Here is a 10,495-nt window from a genome sequence, read left to right as displayed (position 1 = left end):
ATCCTTTAGGGGCGTCTGGCAGAGCACAAAGCTAAGCTGGCTACTGCTTAGGGTGGGGGGGAGGACAGCGAGTCCCACGGAAGGGCCCCGGCACGGCCAGGTTGGAATCCTCTCGGCCACTCCGCCGTATGATCTCAGGCAAGTTCCCTAACCTCTGTCAGCCCCGATTTTCCTATTCGGGAGCTGGGGGTAATGATCAGTTTTGTTGCAAAAATTAAAGCAGGTAATTTACATCAGGTGCCTGGCACTTAGTGGGGACTCAAGAAATGGTATCACCCCACCATCTACTATTTGAGTAGAGGATCGTAGTGGGGCCAAGGAGTGAATAAGCCACACACGTAGAGCCAGCTCTGAATTCAGTACTGAGTTCATGCTGGTCCTCCCACCTCGAATGTTCATCTTCCGTCTTCTGAACCCATCATTCAAAGACTCACTCGGGCCTCACCACCTCCGGGAAGCCTCCCCCGATGACTCTAACTAGGATTCTAAATGCTGCGGTGTTCGGTCCTCTCTAAACCCCCAGTACTATTTGAGCTGTAACCACACAGTCTTACAATTCACAGTGTGGTGTTGGGCATCGTTCTCAGTGAGTCTCTATTTTGACTCCTGCGTTCAATGCAAGTTTCTTGAGGGCGGGAACCCTGTCTCCTGCTTCTTCGTGCCTTCTGCCGTATCTTCGGACCCTCAGCTAAGGCTAGGAGTTCATCCAATAGTTTGAGTATTAATTTCGCTAGACGCTACAGAGAGAACCGTGGTCCACACCACAGGGAGAATGTTTTGAATGATGAGGGGCAAGCGTGAGGCTGTTGTCTGGTGAGCTGCTGGAACAAACACCACAGACGTTCATTCGTCACAGACCCAGGGGCTGGGAGTCCAGGATCGAGATGTCGGCGGCTCTGGTGTCGGGTGAGAACCCTCTTCGTGGCCCACAGGACGACGTCGTCCCCCTGATGTGTCCTCACACGGTGGGAGGGGTCTCTTTTGCAGGAGCACTAATCCCTCGCGGAGCGTCCAGCTCGGGACCGCATCGCCTCCCAAAGGCCCCCGCCTCCTAGGACCATCACAGTGGGGCTTGGGTTTCAACGCGTGGGTTTGGGGAGGACGCAGGCTTGGGGGCCACAGCAGTCTGCGTGCGGTGACAATGTTGACGGTGGTCACGCCGACAACTGCTCTTCTCCCTAAAGGCCGGCGGGTTCGGGCACGTCCCCCAGAGATGCCCAGACCCGCTGGGGGGTCAGTCCGCTGACACCACCGGCAGCCGGCCCTGTCCCCCCCGGGGGCCTCCGGCCGGGCCTCGCGGGTCACGAGCGGTGCCCTGACCTCCCAGACACAGATGGCACCCTGTGCCACCCTGTGGCACCCTGGCTCCCAGACACAGATGGAGATTGCTTTCTTCAGCGCCGCGTGACTGCCTTCTGCTCAGCCAGCGGTCTGACCCGAGGCTCCTTCCCTGGGGGACTGTCCTCTGTCCCACACACAGACTCACGCCAGCAGCCGGCTTCCCGGAGCTGACACCGGCCGCTCTCCAGACCCACCCGCGTCTGCCCCGCTCTTTGATACACTGCTCTGGGGGTGACTCATCACGAGCGGTTCCTGTCACCAGCAACAGACACCCCGAGGAGGCCCGAGAGCTTCCCTCGGCTCAAGAGCTGAGCTGGAAGGCGAAACCCGTTTCACAAGGCGCTTTGCAGGGGAAGAGGGGGAAGCGACACGAGGGGGGCCAGACCGTCAGGGCCCAGGAGTGCGCTCGGGTGGGTCCCCCGCGGGCTCTGGTGGGGCCAGGACCTCAGCACGCTCGCCCTCTCCTCCCCCGCCGCTCACCACCCGGCCCACGGCGGGTCCTTCCTGGCCCGGGGAAAGACCCGTAGGTGGGTCCCGGGTCACATCCCCAACACGTCGTCACAAAATGAAAAGAGCGTCACGGATGTCGGCACGGGCCAGACCCGGCTTTGAGCCCTGCTTTGCTGCCTTCTGGCTTCAGCGCCCCAGGCAAGTTACTTAACCTCTCTGAACCTCAGTTTCTTCACCTGGGAAATAGGCGCAAGGCCTACCCTCAAGACTGCTGTGAGGACTACCAGTGACGTGTGCCACGTGCCCAGGACGTGGCAGACGCTTACACCTAACAGCACATCTTAGTTAAGTATCTGCGTCTCTCGAATAAGCCCTCTGTGCCTAGCAAGGGAAATCGAGCTAGCGTTCAGGTCTCCTCTGGCGGGAACAGGTGTCTCTCCGGACGAGGGGTGTGTCCGTTTGACCCGGTCCGCCCTGTGGCCCCCACACGAGGGTTGGGACGCGTGTCTCATTCTGATGGAATCTTGACACCAGGCCCCAGGCCGGATTCCCGGTTCCAGGCCTCTGATAACTTTCTCAGCACCCTGAAGGCAGGTGCAATCTCCAATAAACCCTGGGACAGATGCTCCGCGGGGCTTGCGGTAGAGACTTTGAACCCCGGTCACCGTCCAGGCACGGGCACCGTGGACCGGGCCAGAGACACGGGCTCCCCTCAGCCCCTTAGCGCGTGGACCGCCGGCCGACCGGGCGGACCCGTGGGGCGGCCTGTCCACTCGGCCTCCAGGAAGACACCTGCCTTGGGGTGGGGGGACATTCAGGAGAGAGAACCCCACAGGCCGTGGCCGCAGCACTGAGGGCCCCTTTCATCCCAGGGGAGGGAGGAGCTTCCTGGGATTCTCTTGCTTTCGCCAAGGAAGAGATAACTTCCTCCGGGTGGCCCGTCCAGCAGCGAGAAGCAGGCCTGGGAGAGGAACCCAGACCTTCTGGCTCCTTCTACTAAGCCTTGTCCAGCGGGCTGCCGTGGGAGACCCTGCAGGTCCAAACAGAGATGGGATGGCTGTGGGTCTGAGCCCTAAAGAGCCTCTGGACCCCACATTTTCACGGTTAAGGCAGCAGAAGCTGGTATAATTTTGAGGCGTGTTATTTGTCACCATGCATCAGAATCCTCAAAGAGGTCCGTATGTTCTGACCAATTATTTTCCTAACAGGAAGGATCTTAAATAATCACCAAGGGGCATCAGGTTAAAGTTAATCATAGCATTACCCACCACATGACCCAGAAAGTCCACTCGTAGGTGTGAGCCCAAGAAAATGAAAGCGTCATCCACGCGCACACAAATTACGTGAATGTTTTTAGCGGCACTATTTACAATAGCCGCGAAGCGAAGACGACCCAATGTCCATCAGGTGCCGAGGGGATAAACGAACTGTGACAGATCCGCACGATGGCACGTCATCCAGCAAGAAGTAGAAATGAAGTCCTAGCACGCGCTGCCACACGGATGACCCTTGCAAACGTTGTGCTAAGTGAGAGCAGGCGGTCCTAAGAGACCACACGTTTCTGATTTCGTGGATATGAAATGTACAGAATTCATCTCTGGAGGCAAATTGATAGGAACAGAAAGCCGATCGGTGAGTGGTTGTTTAGGGCTGGGGGTGCGCGCAGGGGTGTGTGAGTGGGGTGGAGACTGATTGCCAAACGTTCCAAAATCGGATCGTGGTGATGGTTTCACGGCTCTGTGAACACACGAACAAACATTAACCTGTACACTTTAATTAATTAATTTTTTTCTCTTTAGTCTCTGATCAGATGTGCTTTTCCTAAGCAACTGCTTATTTTTAACGACACACTTAAAAAAAAAGTTTATTTATTTATTTTGAAAGAGAGAGCCCATGCATGTGAGCAGGGAAGGCTAGAAAGAGAGAAATAGCAAGAGAAATAGAAGAGAAATAGAAAGAGAGAATAGCAAGCAGGCTCCGTGCAATCAGCACAGGGCTCAAGGCGGGGTTTGAACTCACAAACTGAAATCATGACCCGAGCCGAAATCAAGAGTTGGAAGCTCAACCGACTGAGCCACCTAGGCACCCCTAAAGGATACACATTAAATGGGTGCATTATTATTATTATTATTATTATTATTATTAGTGTCTCAAAAAAAATGGACACCAGGATGTTATTCTCAGCATTTAAAAAAAATAATAAACTACTTAAAATAATCCAAATCCTGGGGCACCTGGGTGGCTTAGCGTCCACCGGTTAAGCATCCGACTTTGGCTCAGGTCATGATCTCGTGGTTCGTGAGTTCGAGCCCCGTGTCGGGCTCTGTGCTGACCGCTCAGAGCCTGGAGCCTGCTTCGGATTCTGTGTCTCCCTCTCTCTCTGCCCTTCCCCCGCTCACGCTCTGTCTCTCTTTCTCAAAATAAATAAATAAACTTAAAAAAATAAAAATAAAAAAATTTGTAGTAACTACTTTATTAATATTTCTCCCTAGCTGGATTCTAGTAAAACACATGTTTCGGAGATATTTACACAGTTCTCCATAAAATTAACATTAAATACTGACCATATGTTGAGGCTTAGAAATCCAGCTTTAGGGGCACCTGGATGGCTCAGCCAGTACAGTATGTGACTCTTGATCTAAGGGTCGTGAGTTCGAGCCCCACGTTGGGCATGAAGCTTATTTTAAAATTAAAAAACAATATTTAAAAAGGAAAAAGAAACCTGGTTTCACTGGATTTACTGTACTGAATAGTACTGAGATACTGTATTGCATTCTGGTCTTTAATCTCAAAGAAGTAATCGTATTTCATTTCTTATTTCGTTATTTTCATTTGGGGGGTGAGGATTTTCTCAATGCCTTCGCTCAAAGCTTCTCCACCTTCTCCACCCTCCGGCACATCTGTAAAATGACAGAATTTGTGCGTTTGTCTGTGGCTGCATTGCCTGAGACTGCAAGTAACTGGCCCAAGAATGGCTTCCCTTTCGGGGAGCAATTTCTCGGCACCCTGAGTGTAAAATTTGGTAGCCTGTTGACTACCCAGACTTTCAGCTCGTAATATACAAGTTTGCAGCACATGTGTAACTTTAAGAAATAATGGAGAGGGATTCAGTGCACGCTTCAGCAATTTTCCCCGTGGTAATATTTTGCAAAACTGAAGTCCAGTAGGGGCGCCTGGGTGGCGCAGTCGGTTAAGCGTCCGACTTCAGCCAGGTCACGATCTCGCGGTCCGGGAGTTCGAGCCCCGCGTCAGGCTCTGGGCTGATGGCTCAGAGCCTGGAGGCTGTTTCCGATTCTGTGTCTCCCTCTCTCTCTGCCCCTCCCCCGTTCATGCTCTGTCTCTCTCTGTCCCAAAAATAAATAAACGTTGAAAAAAAAAAAATTAAAAAAAAAAACTGAAGTCCAGTATCACAACCAAGATACTGACATTAGCACACAAGGTCCAGAATGTCTCCATCGTTGCCAGGATCCCTCCTGAAGCCCTCTGACAGCCACGCCCACTTTAGCCCCCATTTCTACCTTAACTCCTGGCAGCTACCGATCTGTCCTCCATTTCTATAGCTGTGTCGTTTCGAGGACGTTGTCTAAACGGAATCATATGGCACGTGGCCTTTCGGGATTAGATTATTTTCACTCAGCATAATTCTTTGGAGATTCATCTAGGTTACTGTGTGTATGAGCAGTTCCTTTTTTTTTTTTTCGTGATGAGTAATTTTCCACGTGTGGATGAACCACCATTTGCGGTTCCCCCATAGAAGAATGTCTGGATTGTTTCCAGCCGGGGGCCATTACAAATAAAGCAACTGTAAAGCATCTGTATACTATTTTTTTTTTTAACGTGACTATAAGTTTTTCTTTCTCTGGGGTAAATGCCTAGGAGTGTAATTACTGGATCACTGTACGTTTAGTTTGTGTGTGTGTGTGTCTGTTTAAGAAAATGTCAAACTCCTTTCCAGAGTGGTTGTACCATTTTCTATCCCCATCAGTAATGCATGAGTAATCCAGTTCCCCACCTCATCACCAGCATTTGGTTTCGCTATTGTTTTTTGTTTCAATAATTCTGGAGACAGTGAGCTCTCATTGTGGTTTTACTTTGCATTTCCCTAATGAATGATGATGTTGAGAACCTTTTCTTGAGTTGATTTTCTGTTTGTATATCTTCTTCAGTGAAATGTCTCAGGTTCTTTGGCTTGTCATTTTCTCATTGGAACTTTCTTCTTCTTCTTTTTTTTTTTACTGTTGCATTTTGAGAATTCCTTATATATTCTAGACAGTGAGTAGTCCGTTGTCAAATAGGTGGTTTGCAAATGTTTTCTCCTAGTCTATAGGTTGTGCTTTCATTCTCTAAACAGGGTGTTTTGTGGAGTATAAGGTTTTAAATCTGATGAAGTCTGGTGTATCACTCTTTCCTTTTTTTTGATCATATTTTTGGTATCAAATCCAGAAACACTTTGCCTAGTCCTAGGTCCCAAAGATTTTTTTTTTTTTTTTTTTTTTTTTTTTTTACGTCTGTGCTCCATTTTGAGCTAATTTTTGTATAAGGTGTGACTTAGGTTAGGTTGAAGTAGTTTTTTTTCTGACCCAATCGCACCGGCACCATTTCTTTAAAAAGGCTCTCTGCCTTCCAGTGAATCGGAATATGACTCGGGTATCTCCATGTGGGTTCATTTCTGGGTTCTCTATTCAGTTCCATTGATCCATGTGTTTGTCCCTCGGCCAATAATGCTCTGCTGTCTTGATTCCTGTAGCTCTACAGTAAGTATTGACATTGGGTGTACTGTTGTCTTCCACTTTATGATTCTTAATTTTTTATTTAAAAAAATTTAATTCCAGTATAGGAATCATACAGTGTTATATTAGCTTCAGGTGTACAATATAGTGATTCAACAATTCTATTCATTTCTCAGTGATCATCATGATAAGTGTACTCTTAATCCCCTTCACTAATTTCACCCATCCTCCTACCCACCTCCCCTCTGGTAACCATCAGTTTGTTCTCTGTAGTTAAGAGTCAGTTTTTTGGTTTGCCTACTTTTTTCTTTGTTCGTTTGTTGTGTTTCTCCACTGTATGATTCTTGTTCAAAATTGTTTAGCTCTTGTAGTTTCTTTGCCTTTCGATACCAATTTTGGAATAATCTTGTCATATCTACAGAAGTCTTGCTGGGATTTTGATAGGAACTGCTTTAAACCTGTCTGTCAGTTTGGGGAGAATTGACATCTTTAAGATGTTGAGCCTTCCAATCCATGAACATGGTATGTCTTTACATTTGTTTAGATCTTCTCTGATTTTTTTTCAGCAGTTTTTATCATAAAAGTCCTATGTGTATTTTGTCAGTTTTACACCTAGGTATTGTTATTATTTTTCTTAGCAATTGTAAATGGTATTTTATTTTTAATTTCAGTGGCCAGGTGGTCGCTGCTAGTATACATAGAAATAAAGTTGATTTCTATATGTTGATCTTATGTCCTATAGTCTTGGTATTTTGTTCTAGCCACTCAGACAGACTAAGAGTCCCCAATGCCTTGTCTCCACCCTGTGGAAGCCCCACATTACCCACCCCTGCATCTACCATCACTGTTCTTTCAGGCTGTCTCCTGCTCTCCTTGGATGCTGGCTAGTGCCCGAGGTGTGGCTTTGCTCGTGCTGTTGTTCCTCCTATAAGACATCCTCCTCTGCAGACATCTCCCTCTGCAGACTCCAAGCCCACTCCCCCTGCGGGGGCAACACCAGCCCCACCCCTCCTAAAATCTTCTTTGATTCTAGGCTCTCTCTCTCTCTCTCTCTGAGTTAGTGCATTTATGGTCAGCAGCATATATTTTGTTACTTACATGTCCTCTGACTGTTTACAGGTAATAGGTTTGTGCCCACAGACACTAAAGAATAAGCTTGTTGAGGACAAGGACTGGTTTTGCTCTTCACAGCTCACAGAAGGCATTCCAGCAGAACTTGACTGAGTGATACACATACAGGTGTAGGTTTCTGTAGAAAGTCAGAAAACAGAATAAAAAGAAAGTGCTGAGAAGGATTCCCAAACAACTGCCATGGGCTTCTCTTCTTGGCTTCCCCACTGCGTCTGAGATACAGGATGTACCGAGAGACCTTCCCCTCTATGGCATGCCTGAAAAAACAACAGCAAAGGGCCCTGGACAAGCTCCGACTGTTTCTGGCCTTGCTCCCTGTGCTGTAGCCAGAAGGGAAGGGCTGCTCAAAGGCTCTCATGCCTCAGGAAGGAAAACCAATCTGCAGTAAGGCTCTGTCTCCAGATCAAGTTCTTAAACAAGTAGTGAATAAATAGGAAAAAAAAATATTTTAGGACAGAGTGGAGGTTGGGTTGTATTTGGAAAGAAGTGGCAGGCAGCAGGGAAAGTTGGGGGAAAGAGCCAAGAGCGAAAGATCTGAACACACAGAGGCAGAAGTAATGGAGAGAAAGGTTAGAGTAAAAGCCAGGAGGGGAAAAGAGACAGCGGGGCAGAGATCTTGGAATAGAGAGATGACCAAGAAAGCAAGAGAGAGGAGAGAGAGGAAGAGAGAAGAGAAAGGGGGGAGGGAAGGGGATGAGAAAGGGAGGGGGCTGGGGGTAGAGTGGGAAGGAGTGTTTGGAGAGGAAGGGAGGCAAGGGAGGGGAGAGGATGGGAGGGGAGGAGGCAGGGGGAGAGGAGAAAAGGAGGATGGGAAGGGGGAGAGGGGAAGGCAGAGGGGAAGGGAGGAGGAGGGCAGAGGGGAGGAGACAGAACAATATAGGTCTACATATGTTGAGAATGGAAAGAAAGCCAGGAGTAGATTTGCCAAGAGAACTGAAGGCAGCAAGCCTCGGAAAGAGTGGTCTGGCAGAGAGAAGTCCGCACGTCGGGAAAATGGGGGAGGACCGTGGAGAGGCAGAGAAGAGGTCAGACCTAACAGAAGAAGCAAGGGTCTAGTGTCACAACACCTTTTACTGGCATTTATCAAGAGCCTGATTTAAATGTGTGTCTGTGCCTCTCGACGCAGACCTGAGGCAACCTCCAGGCCATCATCACGACTTGTCTTTGCACTCGGCAGGATAAGTCGAGAGGAGTCAAGGATATTGAAGGCTCAGTCCTTCACCCGGCTACGTGTCTACCTTGATGAAAGCAAGCTCCAGCTTCTGCTTCAGGGGCCCTCTCTCCCGGGACCCCTTCCTAGCCTGAGAGGGGCCCTACAGTTGTTCCCAGGGCCATATGTTGTACAATTTGCAAAGGTCAGCTATTTAAGTGCGGCCACGTCCACCGTCCCTTCCCTGTGTGACCAGCCACTGTGCACACAGATGTCCTGCTAGGACAGGAGTTTTCAGGAGTACTCCCACCACCACTGGCATGATCACATGGAGGTACACAGCCCATGATGCTACTATAACATGAATGCAGGGCCCCATAGGGATGGGGCCCTCTGAAGAGAAGGGGGCCCTCTGAAGCAGAAGAGAAATGAGGTTTGGGATTGACAGAGCCAGAAGCTGGGCCGGGGAAATTCTTGCGATCACCAGATGTAAAATAGGAAGCGTAGGATTTACTTTCTGTCGAGGTCTAATCAAACCTGAGGCTCTCACCTACTGGGAATATGCAGTCACACAGCCTGTACCGTCCTGAGGACACCACGCGTCTCTTGCAGTTCCCCTGGGGACGCTTCAGTGCTGGAGCCACTGAGTTCCCAGATGTCTGCAGCTCCCCGGTGTGTGTGTGGTTCACTCAGCATTAGTTACCAGAGGACGGGAGTGTCTCCGTATCCAGCAAACAGCTTCGCGCCTGGCTCCTGGCAGACATTCAACACGTAATTAATTGTAAGACTCTTACACGAGTGAATGAATGAATCAGTGAACGAACAAATGAACGAGTGAATGAACGAATGAATGAATGAATGAACAAATGAACGAACGAATGAACGAACAAACGAACAAATGAATGAATGAATGAAGAAATGGATTAATGAACAAATGAACAAACGAATGAATGAATGAATGAATGAATGAACAAATGAACGAACGAACGAACAAACGAACGAATGAATGAATGAACGAATGAATGAACAAATGGATGAATGAACAAATGAACGAATGAACGAACGAACGAACGAACAAGCTGCATTGAAATAAATACCTGGTTGTTCATTCTCCAGATGCCATCAGTATAGCTTTGTCTTCACGGTAGGGAAGGAGACCACACAAGGACATAGTCCCACGTGGGGGGTCTGTCCTCTTGTCGTCCCCTGCCCCGCACGGTGACGAAGGCTAGAAATGAGAATGTTGACACGCCCAGGTTCCCACACCCGGTCTCACTCGCCTTGCTCAAGTCCCTGTGTTCTCAGTGGAACAAATCTGTTTTCAGCCATTCCTCGGAGTTTCCTGACGTCCCCGCAGCGGTTTCAACAGAGGGCTTGCTTCTTGCAAAACCTCTTTGGCTGTTCTGGTTCCCTTTGAGTGGGAACCTCTATTTGGCAAGAGAAGTAAAGTTTCCTCACGGGTTTTGTGTTACAAGTGGAGTCTTGCCCCATTCTGGGAGCATCTCCTGTAAAAATACCGCTGTATTTTTTAGGCTGTGACTGTGCGGGGTCCGGGCTTCACGTAAGGCCACAAAGACCCAGGACTGAAGAACTGAGGGCTTCCTTTTAAAACAAGGTAGTGGACTTTGGATGGGATTTTTATTTGGATAGCCTGGTTCTTGGAAATGGGGCCCGTCTCTCTTGGGATATTCGA

At 48.9% G+C, this 10,495-nt stretch overlaps 1 long non-coding RNA gene across 2 annotated transcripts; it reads right to left on the bottom strand.

The window, feature by feature from the left end:
* Positions 1-2,984: 2,984 nt before the first annotated feature.
* LOC115518457 lies at positions 2,985-10,188 on the bottom strand. Of its 2 annotated transcripts, none has more exons than XR_003970270.1 (4): positions 9,900-10,188; positions 9,353-9,555; positions 7,620-7,770; positions 2,985-3,528 (listed from the first exon to the last, which is right to left on the bottom strand). It is a non-coding gene; the product is annotated as an uncharacterized LOC115518457 (long non-coding RNA). The 2 variants fall into 2 exon arrangements; XR_003970271.1 differs by lacking the exon at positions 2,985-3,528 and adding an exon at positions 4,204-4,691.
* Between the last annotated feature and the right edge of the window lie 307 nt (positions 10,189-10,495).

Source organism: Lynx canadensis, chromosome B4, assembly GCF_007474595.2.
Source record: "Lynx canadensis isolate LIC74 chromosome B4, mLynCan4.pri.v2, whole genome shotgun sequence".
Taxonomy (NCBI): Eukaryota; Metazoa; Chordata; class Mammalia; order Carnivora; family Felidae; genus Lynx; species Lynx canadensis.
Note: the sequence above shows the minus strand (reverse complement) of the source record. Positions and strands in the feature narration are given on the sequence as shown.